This window comes from Mauremys reevesii, linkage group 6, assembly GCF_016161935.1.
Source record: "Mauremys reevesii isolate NIE-2019 linkage group 6, ASM1616193v1, whole genome shotgun sequence".
NCBI lineage: Eukaryota > Metazoa > Chordata > Testudines > Geoemydidae > Mauremys > Mauremys reevesii.
In genome coordinates this window covers 590,762-603,857 of record NC_052628.1, presented here as the reverse complement: position 1 = coordinate 603,857, position 13,096 = coordinate 590,762, and the positions used below count along the sequence as shown (strand labels likewise).

General features: G+C 56.7%; 1 protein-coding gene across 1 annotated transcript in view; it reads left to right on the top strand.

The window, feature by feature from the left end:
* Positions 1-3,248: 3,248 nt before the first annotated feature.
* The window catches only part of TLN1 (talin 1), a 183,152-nt gene continuing 173,304 nt past the window's right edge, over positions 3,249-13,096 (top strand). Inside the window, exon 1 of the mRNA XM_039543113.1 lies at positions 3,249-3,342. The gene's annotated coding sequence lies outside the window, so the exon portion shown is untranslated. The remainder of the gene's footprint in view (positions 3,343-13,096) is intronic.

The following is a 13,096-nucleotide window of genomic DNA, read 5'->3' as shown; positions in this document are numbered from 1 at the left end:
GTTCACATTGCTCATTTGATGGGAAGAAGGGGACTTCCCATGGAACTGAAAAGCTGCACACCTAAAGCTGATAGGAGGAAACACTTTTTCCTGTGGAACTCTGCTAGACAGCGTCACCAAGGCCAAGAGCTTAGCAGCATTCAGTGAAGATATTTATATGGACAGCAAGAATATTCAGCATTGATCTTAATCAGGTAAACACAATAAAAGCTAATAACCCTTGCTTCAGAGTGGAGTCACCTAAGGGTAGGTCCATACTTACCCGCCGGGTCGACGCGGAGAGTTCGACTTCTTGGAGTTCGAACTATCACGTCTAATCTAGACGCGATAGTTCGAACTCCGAACGCGCTCCCATCGACTCCGGAACTCCACCACCACGAACAGCGGTGGCGGAGTCGACGGGGGAGCCGCGGAGTTTGATTCCGCGGCATCTGAACAGGTAGGAAATTGAACTAACACACCTCCTCCCCGTAGTGTAGACCAGGCCTCAGTGATGGGTGAGGAGAAAATTTCCTCTGTGGGTGAGTTAGCCCGTGGCCATAGGCTTCTTAATCCTTGCCTAGGACTGGCCACCATCGGAGATCAGACACTGGGCTATACGTCCCCCTGGTCTGGTGCAAAAGGCAATTCCTACCTCCCTGGAAAAGGAGGAGCTGACAAAGGAGAGAGTTTGAGGAGGCCAGGCCTGAGGAGGCACTCGAGGCAGTGGAAAGGGAGCAGGGTGCAGGCCGACTAGTGAAGCTCTATGGGCAGCTGCACTGTGCAGTGTTGACTGCTTGGAGGGGAGACAGGGTGATGAGAAGCCGGCCCAGGCAGGGTGGGGATAGGGCCTGGGGCTGAGCCCAGCAAGTGTGGGATGGCTGGGAACTCTTGGGCTGGGCTGGGACATTGTGGGGCAGCCCTTGGGGAGTGCTGGGAGCTGGCTGGGCAGGCTGGCACAGTGATGGTGTGGTGACCTGGCAAGGCTCGGCTACTTGTGAGCAGAGGCAGAGGGTAACCAAGACAAAAGGGGTCATTTTAAATGTTCAGATCTTTATAAGGGAGAAGCCCAGGAGCATAAATAATACAGAACATTACCAAAGACTCACAACGGATACTAATAAACTAGAGGTTACCAACTCACTAAGCTTTGGGAGCGTGCAGTTAGCACCACATGCATTGTTATTAACAAGAACAAAAGAGATATATTAGGTCACTTCAGCGGAGAATCAGCTCGTCTTCTTGTCGGTAAGTCCAGCTCCACTCTTGTCCTGTTCTTTGCTTCTCTCACGCTGGAAGTGATTCTTTGATTTGCTGTTCCTGGGCTGTACCTCGCTGCACCGAGTGTATCACAAGCGGGGTTTGTCCATTAGTCACCTTGGAACTGTGTTCCGTCAGTAGACGTTCAAACAGTCGTTCTCTCCCTTCATGTACTCGGGGGGCTTCTCGCTTACTGTTCTCAGGATCTGCTTTCCTCTAACACAGCTTTTTGATCACTTCCCTTTTTCACCAATCATATTTCCTTTCAGTTTTTCCCCTTGATACCCGCTCTCCGGTGCAGCTGTAGATCTTACTTCCCTCTACTTCCCTTCTCTAATAGCCACTGCTATACATACATAGCGTATTTTTTTCTGCTTCTTCTACCAGAAGTCAGGGGCTGGCCTTACTGGGCGGAGCAGGACAAGGCGGGGCAGGGGCTGGCCATGCTGTGTGGGGCAGGGTAGAGGCTGCCTGGGATGGGCAGGATGAAGCGTGGCAGAGGCTGGCTGTGCTGGGTGGAATGGGACAGGACAAGGCACTAGATAGGGAGGGCTCTCAGTTACTACAGAGAATTCTTTCCCAGGTACCTTGCCCATAGGCTCGGGGTCTAACTGATCATCATATTTGTGGTCAGGAAGGAATTTTCCCCCAAGTCAGATTGGCAGATTTTTCACCTTCCTCTGCAGCGCGGGGCATGGGCCACTTGCTGGTTTGAACTAGAGTATATGGTGAATTCTCAGTAACTTGACGTCTTTAAACCATGACTGTGGCAGTCTGTGCAGGGTGGGCTGGGTGGGGTGGGAGGGGCTGGGTGGGGTGAGATGGGTGGGGTGGGGTGGGTGGGGCTGCGGGAGGTGGGGCGGGCGGGGCAGGCTGTGCAGGGTCGGCTGGGTGGGGTGGGAGGGGCTGGGCGAGGTGAGCTGGGCGGGTCGAGTGTGGGGCAGGGAGGGGCTGGGTGGGGCGAGGCGAGGTGGGCGGGGTGGGGCTGGGCGAGGTGAGCGGGGGCAGGCTGTGCAGGGTGGGTTGGGTGGAGCTGGGCGAGGTGGGCTCGGTGGGGGCAGGCTGTGTGGGGTGGGGCTGGCTGGGGTGGTGTGGGGCAAGGTGGGGCAGGGTGAGATGGGGCAAGGTGGGATGAGCTGGGTGGGGCAGGGCGAGGTGAGGCAGGGACGGGGTGGGTCAGGCTGGGCGGGGTGGGGTGGGGTGAGCTGGGTGGGGCAGGGTGGGGGCAGGCTGTGCAGGGCTGGGTGGGGCAGGACAGGGTGGGATGAGCTGGGTGGGGCTGGGCGAGGTGGGGCAGGGACAGGGTGGGTCAGGCTGGGCGGGTGGGGTGAGCTGGGTGGGGCAGGATGGGGATGGGATGGGGTGGGGTGGGGCGGGAGGGGCTGTATGGGCTGAGAGGGGCGGGGTGGGGTGGGGCGGGGCTGGGCGAGGTGGGGTGGGGCAGGGCTAGGTGGGGGCAGGCTGGGCTGGGTGGAGTGGGGCGGGGTGAGGTGGGGCAGGGCAGGGGCGGGGTGGGGCAGGACAGGGTGGGATGAGCTGGGTGGGGCTGGGTGAGGTGGGGCAGGCTGTGCAAGGTGGGGTAGGGTGGGGTGGGGTGAGCTGGGTGGGGCAGGGCGGGGATGGGGTGGGGTGGGGCGGGAGGGGCTGAGAGGGGCGGGGCTGGGCGAGGTGGGGTGGGGCAGGGCTAGGTGGGGGCAGGCTGGGCTGGGTGGAGTGGGCGGGGTGAGGTGGGGCAGGGCTGGGCGGGGTCTCTTGGTGGTTATTGGGACACAACCAATGGAGGCGCCGCGGCTCCTGCCTGCAGGGTCCTGTCTATCCCGGGACCACCCGGCGCTAGGACCCCGTCGCCTCCCCGAGGGCGGGTCTGTGGCGCGGCCTGGCCCCACTCCCGCGGGGCGGGGCCGGGCCTTGCCCACAACCAAGATGGCGCCGGGCTGGCTACACTCTGGGGTGGGACGTGGCGGTGCGAGTGCGCAGGCGCGGCGCTACCACAGAGCGTCAGCACAGAGCGTCTCCCTAAGGGCGGGGGGCGTCGCTCCGTCTTTCCCTCCCAGCGAGTCGCGTCCGGAGCAGCGCCGCAGCGGGACCCGGCTGGCGCCCCAGGTAGGCCCGGGCGGGGTCAGGCCCGGGGCGTCGGGAGCCCGGCCGGGGCCGGGGGCTGGTGCGCGGGAGCCTGGGGGGGAGGCCAGGCCAGGCGGGGGGAGAGGGAAGCTGGGTGGGGGGGGAGGCCAGGCGTGGGTGGGGTGCGGGGGGGGAGGGAGGCTGGCCAGGCTCGGGAGGCCAGGCTGAGGGGCGGAGGCCAGGCATGGGTGCGGTGGGAGGCCAGGGGAGCGGGGGGAGGCCAGGTGGGGGTGGGTTGGGGGGGGGGCCCGGCGGGGGGGGGTGGGTGGGGAGGCCAGGAGGGAGGCCAGGCGTGGGTGGGGGGAGGCCAGGCTGGGTGGGGTGTGTGTGTCCGACGTGAGGTTTGCAGAGCGCAGGCGACACGCGTTGCAGGGGCTGATACATCAGGGACACTGCAAGCCCTGAGACCAGCTGACTCCGTGACTTGCAGGCGGAGAGGGTGGGAGCTGCTGTGGGCGAAGGCGAGGTACCCTGCAGCTGACCCCCCCGCTGCTTTCCCTGCTGTTGCAGCTCCCAGACTACCTGCCTGCCAGGCTGTGTCACTAACGAATGTAACAGCCTGGTGGCTGGGATTGGCTCGTTTTACTGACACAGCACAGCGGGACTTCAGCAGATACCATCCTCCCTGCCTGTCACTTCTGCTTCTGGGCCTCCCCAGAAACTCTCCGACAGTTGCCTCTGGCCCCACTGTGGGGATGGTCTCCTATGCCGCCGCCTCCTCCTCCCCGACCGCTACAGGAGCAGCACTCCGCCGCCCGGTGTATGCGCTCACTACTCGTTTGAAGTTGAAGCTGTTGCTTCCTGTTTCAGCTTCTCAACCATAGCTTGCTGCTTTCTCCCTGTGGGATGAGCAGGCAGCAGCGGGAGGGGGGAGGCAACTGTAGCGTGAAGTTTCTCTGCTTTTCAACCCAGCCCTTACTCAGTGATGGCTCTGCTCAGTTGCTCAGACTGAGTCCAGTTCTCTTGCCATCTGTTAATTACAGTAACATTTGCATTAACAGGCCTTGCTGCAGGAAGTAGTGGTTAGTAGGAAACTTGCAAAGGTCGAGGTCTCAAGTCTCTTCCGTTTCTGCAGAATCTGAGCTTTCATTTAACACTCCCGCCCCGCCCCCCAACACACACATTCTAGCCTGTCTCGATTGCACTTGGGTGCCTGAGACTGCCTCTGGTAGTTCCCCAAGCAGCCTCAGAGTGAGATTAACAAAGCCCGGGGCAGTTTCAGGGCTGCTCTTTGGGTTCCCCTGGACAGGGGTCAGCTGGGGGGTAAGTCTGATAGCTCTGGCTGTGCCACTCAGGGCTTGGCTACACTTACAAATTTGCAGCGCTGCAGCAGGGTGTGAAAACACACCCTCTGCAGCGCTGCAAATTGCGGCGCTACAAAGCGCCAGTGTAGTCAAAGCCCCAGCGCTGTCCGTTATTCCCCACAGGGAGGTGGAGTACGGACAGCGCTGGGAGAGTTTTCTCCCAGCGCTGGCGCTTTGATTACACTTAGCGCTTCAAAGCGCTGCCGCGGCAGCGCTTTGAAGTTTAAGTGTAGCCATAGCTTTAGGCTTCCCCGACCAGCAGTGTGACAGTGGTATCTGCAATGAGGGGGACCCAGGAATGGAGGCTGGGGGAATAGAGTAGTGGGGATTTCCCCTTGGAGCAGCCAGTTGGTGGGGGGAGAGGGATACAGCTCCTTTCTGCCAGGAGCTGGTGGTGAGGAGGAGGGGAGCTTTGAGTTGATCAGTCCCCTTCTAGCCAGAGATGAATCTGAAAGCTGCTTCCAGATAGAGTCCAGCTGTAACATGTGCTAGGACTCACTGCACCTGGGGCAAGGGGTTGTGCTCTTACACCTCTCCTTATTGATGTCTCCGTGGATCTGTTAACCCTATGCAATGGCTTTGTTGCTGGCTTCCCTTAGTTGTGCAGCCTGTCCCTCTCTCTCTGGCTGCAGTAGTGGCAGTGTTGGGGTCGTGGCAGGGCTTTGGAGTGGAGCTCCAAAGCCCTGTTTGTGGGCTTCCCTTTTGTGTTCTGTGTCAGGTTCTCGCAGGGGCCATGCTCCTGGGGGGCCCACCAGACTGCTGAATCTGCTGTCCAGGGAAAGGCCAAGGCTTCTCTCCTGGGCTGTAGGAGGAGGATTGGGGTTTATTCCCCCTCCCTGTCTGGTTCCTGCTCTGCTGCTGTCTCGGCTGGGCTGAGTCAGGCTCTGCTCACTGTTACTCAGGCTGGAGGAGCTGGGGCTATGAGGAGCTGAACTCTGGTTGTGTGCACTGAGATGGGGTGGGGCTTGCTGCCTCCTGCCAGGAAATGCAACACAGAGGCTGCCTCATTCATCTGTCTGCAGCTCCCGCTAGAGCTCAATAACACCCCTCTCCCCAACTCCCCCTGACACCCCTCTTCTGGGAGCACAGTCCAGGGGGCAGCAGAAGTTACCCTCTCCTCCCTGTACAGGCTTCTGCACAGGCTTGTGAAGGCAGCTCCAGTGGAAGTGTTGCCTGCAGCTTCTGTCTCCCGCATGCTGCTGATTCCATGCCTGTAGGGCAGGGTTTTGTGGAACAGGTTTGTCTGCTGCAGCGGTGCCAGAAGGGGAGGGGATAGGGCAGCTGAAATGGCCTGGGAGGTGATAGCTGTCCTCAGAGGGAGTCCTGCAGCTTGCGTGGGCATGCACAGCGTGGATGCTTATGGGAGGCTCCTTTGGGGTGTGTGTGGGGAATGGGAGTGGAGTTCTGGGGAAACTCGTACTAACTTTGGCATGCAAAGTGCAGAACCCTTCCCAGAGCTGCTGGCAGTAGGAAAGTGTGTGGGCAGGTTGTGGCGGGGCACTGTGCCTCAAGGAATGTCTTAACATTAATGCCCATTGCATGTGGGTGAGATGACTCTGTCCCCTGTTTCTGTGGGGCATTCAGCTGAGAACTGGATGCTGTGTGTGTATTTGTGTCCTGATCCAGCTTTAATCTGTTGGATGGAAACATTGGGTTCCCCTGCTGGCTGAGTTGAAGCTGCTGCTGCAGCTTTCTGGGGTGAGGCCTGGGTGTGTGGTACTTCGGGTCCACTCTAATGATGTGTGTATGTGGGTTGCTGATGGTCACCAGCATGTGTGGGTGGGGGTGTATGCATGCTGTGGGGAGGGGCGTTGCCCGGTTCAGCTGGGCCAATCTCAGAAACAGTGCCTGGGTCACTTTGCTCCCCGACTCTGCACCTTTTCTTGTTAGGGGGCGTCATTTCTGAATGACCCTTGAGTACTCAGGGAGGGAGGGAGCAGTGGCTTTCCTCCTGGGAGGGGTGTAGAGGAGGGAGAAGTGGTGTGGGAACATGGTTACGAAGGTGGTAGTGGGTTATGTGCTGGCTCTGGGGGTACCTCTGCCTCTTCGTCCCTGGACTCAGCCCCAGCTGGTCGTTGTTCTGAGCACTTGAGTGATGTAACTGTTTCTGGCTAAATATGTGATTAATGGATGTTCCCGAATGATCTAATTGGGCAGCGGGGCCAGGCAGCCGTGGTGAGCTAGGCACTTTCCATCTTTAGTAATTCTCGCGCCCTGTGACTCTTCCTCCAGGTTCCTCGCTCCCTCCCCCGAGTTCATAGCTCTGCACTGGGTAAGGCTTCCTGGGCACGTTCCAGATGCTGAGCTGTAAAACCACTGGGGTTTGCGCCACACCTCCCAGGAAATCTCTCGCCTTCAGGTATCTCCTGGTGACAGGCTGGATGGCCTGCAGTGTTTGGTCTGCAGCCGTGTTTCCCCCTGACCTGCTGCTGGCATGGATAAATTGGGTCACTGAGCTAATGAACCTGTGTCTTTCTAAGCACTGTCATCACTTCCTGCCAGGGATTGCAGGGTGGGGACTTTAATGGGGCACCCATTTCCAGTAGGGCTTTAGTGCTGGAGTGAGTTCATCCTGAATCCATCCCTGCTGGCAAGTGTCTCATCTTGGGCACTGATTTCTCCCACCATGGGGACTCCACACCCTTTCTTGGCAGCAGTACGCTTCTGAGAGATAGAGTTTCTTTGCTGAAGGCAGCTTCCTTGGCTGCATCAGCTGGTGACTCCCTGGGGATGTCCCAGGGCCCCTGGAGCTTCTCTCTCAGTGGTGAGGTAGGGAAACTTATCTCTGCACAAAGAGCAGTGGGGAGGGACCCAGACTGCCCTGGAGAGACTGCGGGGTGGGTCCCTATTGTACAGAGCCCCCGAGGGACAACATCATCTCTACACGCTGCTGTTTTGATGGAGGTGGGGTGAGAGGGTTTGGTGATGAATTGAGACATTAAAACTTAACTGTGGAATCTTCCTGAAAGGAAGGTGGTTGATGCCCCAAGCTGAGGAGCCAATTACGCCTCCCAAATGTGCCCTTATAGCCTTGATTTGCTGCACAGGATTTGACAGGGTCTCTAGCTTATTACAGTTACTCTGAATGATAGACTCTGGGCCCTGGGCCTGGGTGATGTGCCAGAGTGGTGGATGTTATTTCCATGTGGAAGGGCCAGGGCAGACATGTCCATCTGTCACTAACCAGCTCCTGCCCAGGAAGATGCTGGCTGGAATAGCAGAGGCAAACTTGCAAACATTTGCTCTTCTCTGTTGTACATGGACGTGGTCAGCTCAGCCAGCTGCTATCACCCTGCTCCAAGTCCCCAGAGCTGCACTTTCCTTAGGAGCAGAACTGCTGTCACACCTAGGCACAATCTGCCTCCCCAGCTCCCTCAGGGCACTTGGTAAAGCTGGCCCTGCAGGGGCCCCCTGTGCTATTTCAGGCATCCTGCAGTGGCAGTTATGGGGAAGCTACCAGGGTTACAGCTCTACTGGTGGGAGTGTAAGTGCTAATGGGAAAGACAGGCGTTTTTACCAATCCAGGCAGCGTGGCTGGTGTACACGGGCATGCCCACTATTCCTAGCACCAGGGCCAGTGCAGAAATGGGAGAGGGGCTCTCTGCATCACTGCATACTGGTGAAATTGAGTGAGCTGACTGCTATCCAGGGCAAGGCATGTTCAGCATGGTCACTTAGGAAATGACTACACTGCAATCAGAGGTGCTTTTGTAGCACATGTAGGCGTACCTGAGCTAGCTGTCATCTCAGTATCACAAGTACTAATACCAGCAAAACTGGCAGCACGAACTTCGGGGTGAGCTAGCCACCAGAGTAAGTACCCAGGGTCACGGGTGGGCTTGCGCTGAACTCCGTGCTGCTGCAACTTCACTGCTGTTAGTATTCAGGGCAGCTAGCTTCAAGCCAGTTTGGGTGTGTCTACACGTGCTGCATTCATACCTCCGATCGCAGCATAGGCAATCCATAGTTCAGGGCTTCATCGTGAGTATGCTGACTGGTTAGTCCTGGTCAGCCTCATGAGAGTTTGCGATGGAGCGTGCCACACCAGAGTGTACACCATTGGAATTGGATTTAGTGATCACATGTTCAGAGAGGATGCATGCAATTAGTTTAATTTCCAGCTGCTGAGATTTGGTGCATCACTGTTTGCATCTTCCAGGCAGGCTCTGTTCAGCTGGTTTGCACAGTGATCCTGGGTGTGGTGGAGATGAGGGAAGGACGAGCTTCCAACACCGCCCATCGCTATAGCTTGTCATGGCACCAAGCATCTCTAGAGGTTCCTAGCCCCAGCAGGAGAAGCACCTTTGGCTCTTGTGTCAGGACTCAGGGAAGCCTGCGCCTCCTGGTGCGTTTTCCAAATAGCCACTCAGCCCTTTGGACAAATGTCCAGACATTCAGGTGGAAACTGGGTTCCATGTGCACTTTGGAAATCGCACTTTGGGGCTGGAGATCCTAGTTTTGGAGGGGTTCAGCCTAACAGCTCAGCCACCAAAACGGGGCTGGAATGAAGGGACTCCCATCCCTGTTCACCTCAGTGTCACCTCCACCTGACTCTCTGAAGTTCACATCTACCCTGCTGTGGGATCAGAACAAAGGCCCTGCTCGCTCCTGTGAGACTGAGGGCTGCACTGAGCATGTTCGACAGCTGCTTCCCCTCTGGTAAAGTCTTGGGAGAAGCTATTATCCTTCCTCTGCAGGAGTGTCAAGGAGAGCAGCCTGCCCCTACTTCTGGCGTGCTGGGGGTCTAAAGCTCTCTAGATAGTCCCATCTTGGCTACACATGGATACGCAAGCCCATACAGTCAGCACTTGTGGGCCCGTGCTAGTGCTGGTGCCCACTCCCTTGTGGAAATGCAGCAGGAACCAGAAGAGTGGGGAGGAGGGAGGCTGATAGCACAAACCTGAAGAAATTCAGCCTGTTACTGGGGAAGCCTCCGTGGCTGCTAGAGAGAGGCTCAGCCCCAAGCCTGCTGAAGATGAGGAGAGGGCCCGTGGTTGAGCTAAGGGCCTTCCCAGGGTGGTCAGGTATCTTGCTAGTGCCATGAGTTCAGAGTCACAAGTGTGAAATCCAGGGATGGCAGTGGCAGCAGGTCTGTGTCTGGGATGGGAAGGGTTAATCTCCATAAAGAACAATAGCAGCATCTGTGTGGGCACTCAGCAGGATACGGCGTGACATCCGGCATGGGTACGCAGGCTGGCCTAACCCAGGGTCAGGAGGAAGTAGCACACAGCTGCATGTCAGAGGGGCTGCCTTCCTCAGCAGCCCCCCACCCCTCTTGGTGCTAGGCTGGCCATAGGTCTAATCCTGTGTGGCAGGTCCCGTCGCGTGGATGGATGCAGCCTCAGGTGGTGGTGGGAAGTGAAGAGTCTCACCCTGGGGTTGGAGACCACCTAGGTGCTCTGATCCTGGTGAGGCTGGGATCTCACATATGGGCCTTGGGCAGGGAGAGCCTGGACTCCCACCTCTGGCTCGGAGATGCCATCTTGGGGAAGCAGGATGCAGAAAGGTCCCTGTTGCGCTTGGTCCCAGATGGGGATGGCAGCTGTTATAAATACCCAGCCAGTTGTCTGGTGTGGCTTTGATCCCCCATTCCCTAGTAAGTGGAGCTGGCCTGATGAAAAGAGCAAGGAGAACCTGGGAGGTGGGGCTCAGGTGGGCGGGGTCTTGTCTTGCCTTTAGGGCTGCTCTAATGGGACATCCCTTTGGGGCTCAGGCTGCTCTTGGTGTTCGCTTTTCTTGGGGTCTGACACACTCTGCTGTTTGGAGCCAATTCGTAGAATCATAGGATTAGGGGTGTAAGACGCCTCAGGAGGTCATCTCGTCCCACCCCCTGCTCAAAGCAGGACCAACCCCAAATCAATTATAGCTGCCCAGCTCCGCAGGAGGCGCAGCTCCCGTCCCGTGCATGGTGCACTGGTGCCTCGGGGGTTATTTATAGCTAGCACTGTCAGTGCCCCCTTCCCAGCCTGGCAGCGTTTCTGTTTGGGCCTTTGGAGGGCTGGGGGCCTGAGGGAAGGTGGCTGTGGGGAGGAGGGTGCCAGAAGCAGGTCATTTTGGAATATGATCTAAACGCTGTAAATGATCTGGGTGCTCTGCAGTCCCCTCACCATTGTTTGTGGGTATCTTGCTAGCACCAACAGAGTTGTCTTCTCCTGCGTGTGAGGTACTAGCCCTGTGGCTGGCTTATGTGGCTGGCCCAAGGTCACACCTGGAGTCCGTAGCAGAGCCCGGCGTAGGACCCTGATTTCTGGGCTCTCCTCCAGTGCCCTGGCTCTGCTGCCTGAGTGCCAGTCTTCTCCCCCACCCTCTGCTTTGGAGCTGGGGGAAGGAGGGGACATTAGAACTTCCCTCCCCTTTGCCTAGCCACAGGACAGGATTGCTGGCTGTGGAGAGCCAAACTTGCTGGATTCCTGCCCTGCCGAGCCCAGGGGGCAGGGGCTGGCTCTCAGTGCAGTCAGGGGCTGGGATTCGCTTCCACAGCGGGAGCCAGGCTGGCTTTCCCTGCAGCCATGTCTCTTCCCTGGTCTTGGCGTGCAAGGGGGGACGGGGGTTGCCGCAGGACTGGCCTGGCAGGGGGGCTGGCTGGAGCTCTGACAGCCCAGGACAAAAGGCTGATTGTGCCCAGAGGAGAGAGCACGTAACTCCAGTTCTCCCCCATCAGCTGGGGTGTGTCTGTCACGCTTGTGGTCTGAAGTGGGTGCTCTGGCCAGAGCTGGTGTCACCCTGGACAGAATGCAGATGTAACCCAGAAAAAGGGGAAATGCAGTGCTGGGTCCTGTGCTGCAGTCACAGGGAGAAAAGGCTGTGAGCTGTCCTGCACCCACAGCCTGTGACTGTGCTGGCTGCTCCCATGGGCCTTTTTCAGAGACTGATGGACAGTTGAGGGGGCATCCTTCTAAAGAACAAGGCTGTCCCTGCCTGGGTGTGAGGAGCAGAGTGCCTCATGGGGAGCCCAGGAACCCCCTCGCCATGGGATGTCTGGCTGGGGCACTTAGAGGGCATTTTTGACTCTGTTCCTTCTGTAATTCATCTCATGACTTTCCAGTTCCGCTCTGCTGTCTCCTCTCTGTCCCCTGCCATGACGCCTCGCTCAGCTGCTCAGTGAGCTCCCTGGGGCCTGGCTCCCTATCCAGTGGCTGTTTCCTTGGCCCTTTAAATCTGCCCAGCAGGATGTTTAAATGCTTGGACTATGGCTTCATCGCTGTCTGTTAATTCCATATTTGGTAGCAGTCATTGTTTACTTCTTGTCTCCTCTCCCCCTTTCTTGTCCTTGCTGGGGAAGGGAGTAGGGGGAGGGGACATTTTTTCAGAGTCATTAATGTTGGTGAGTCGGCTGGTTTCCTGATAAAGGGGCTGGAGGAACCTGGAAGGGTGAGAGAGGAAACAGAAAGGATTCCAATAGCAGAGGGAAAACAGATTGCTCTAGAGCAGTGGTTCCCAAACTTTAACAGCCTGTGAACTCCTTTCGCTAGCACGTCAAGTCTCGCGAACCCCCTCTTAAAAATGAATATTTTCAGGGATTTTCTCCTGTACCTGAGTATAAATTATAAAAGCAGTGATCTTGGAAATATAAAATTTGTTTTATGACATGCTTTTTACACACTATTATTAATTATTTATTACAGTATTTTTATTACATTACGAAAACGGCAACACTCTCCCAAGATCTCACTCAAGAGTTCCTCCTACGCAAGCATTCAGGTCTTGAGCAGTCCAGGCAAACAGCGCACGTTACCAAAAAGCTTAAACTTGTTCTTCATAATAATTTTTAAAACAATACTAGCTGCCTATTTAATTTTAAAAACAGCAAAAAAATATTCACCTCCCTTTCCGTTTCTTATAAGGAGTCTTGAAGTTTAAATCGCCTCAGTGTGATAGATATGCTTGCTTTGATCTGCTTAGCTCGTGGAAGTCTAGGGGCTCCGGGCTGCTGGCCCCATGCTGTCCGGGGTCCCTAGCGACAGCTCTGTCTGCTATTAGGGAATTTTTTCCCAAGAACCCCCTGTAATATTTCACGAACCCCAGTTTGGGAACCACTGATCTAGAGTAGGAGTCGGCAGCCTTTCAGAAGCAGTGTGCCGAGTCTTCATTTATTCACTCTAATGTAAGGTTTCGTGTGCCAGTCATACATTTTAACATTTTTAGAAGGTCTCTTTCTGTAAGTCTATAATATAGAACTAAACTATTGTATGTAAAGTAAATAAGGTTTTAAAAATGTTTAAGAAGCTTCATTTAAAATGCAGAGCCCCCTGGACTGGTGACCAGGACCTGGGCACCATGAGTGCCACTGAAAATCAGCTCATATGCCACCTTTTCACACGTGCCATAGGTTGCCTACCCCTGCTTTAGAGTAACAGCACTGAACTGGTGGCTGCTCCCAGCAAGAGGCTTGTCGAAGACAGAACCAGGCGGAGCTGTGGCTTGTAGAATGT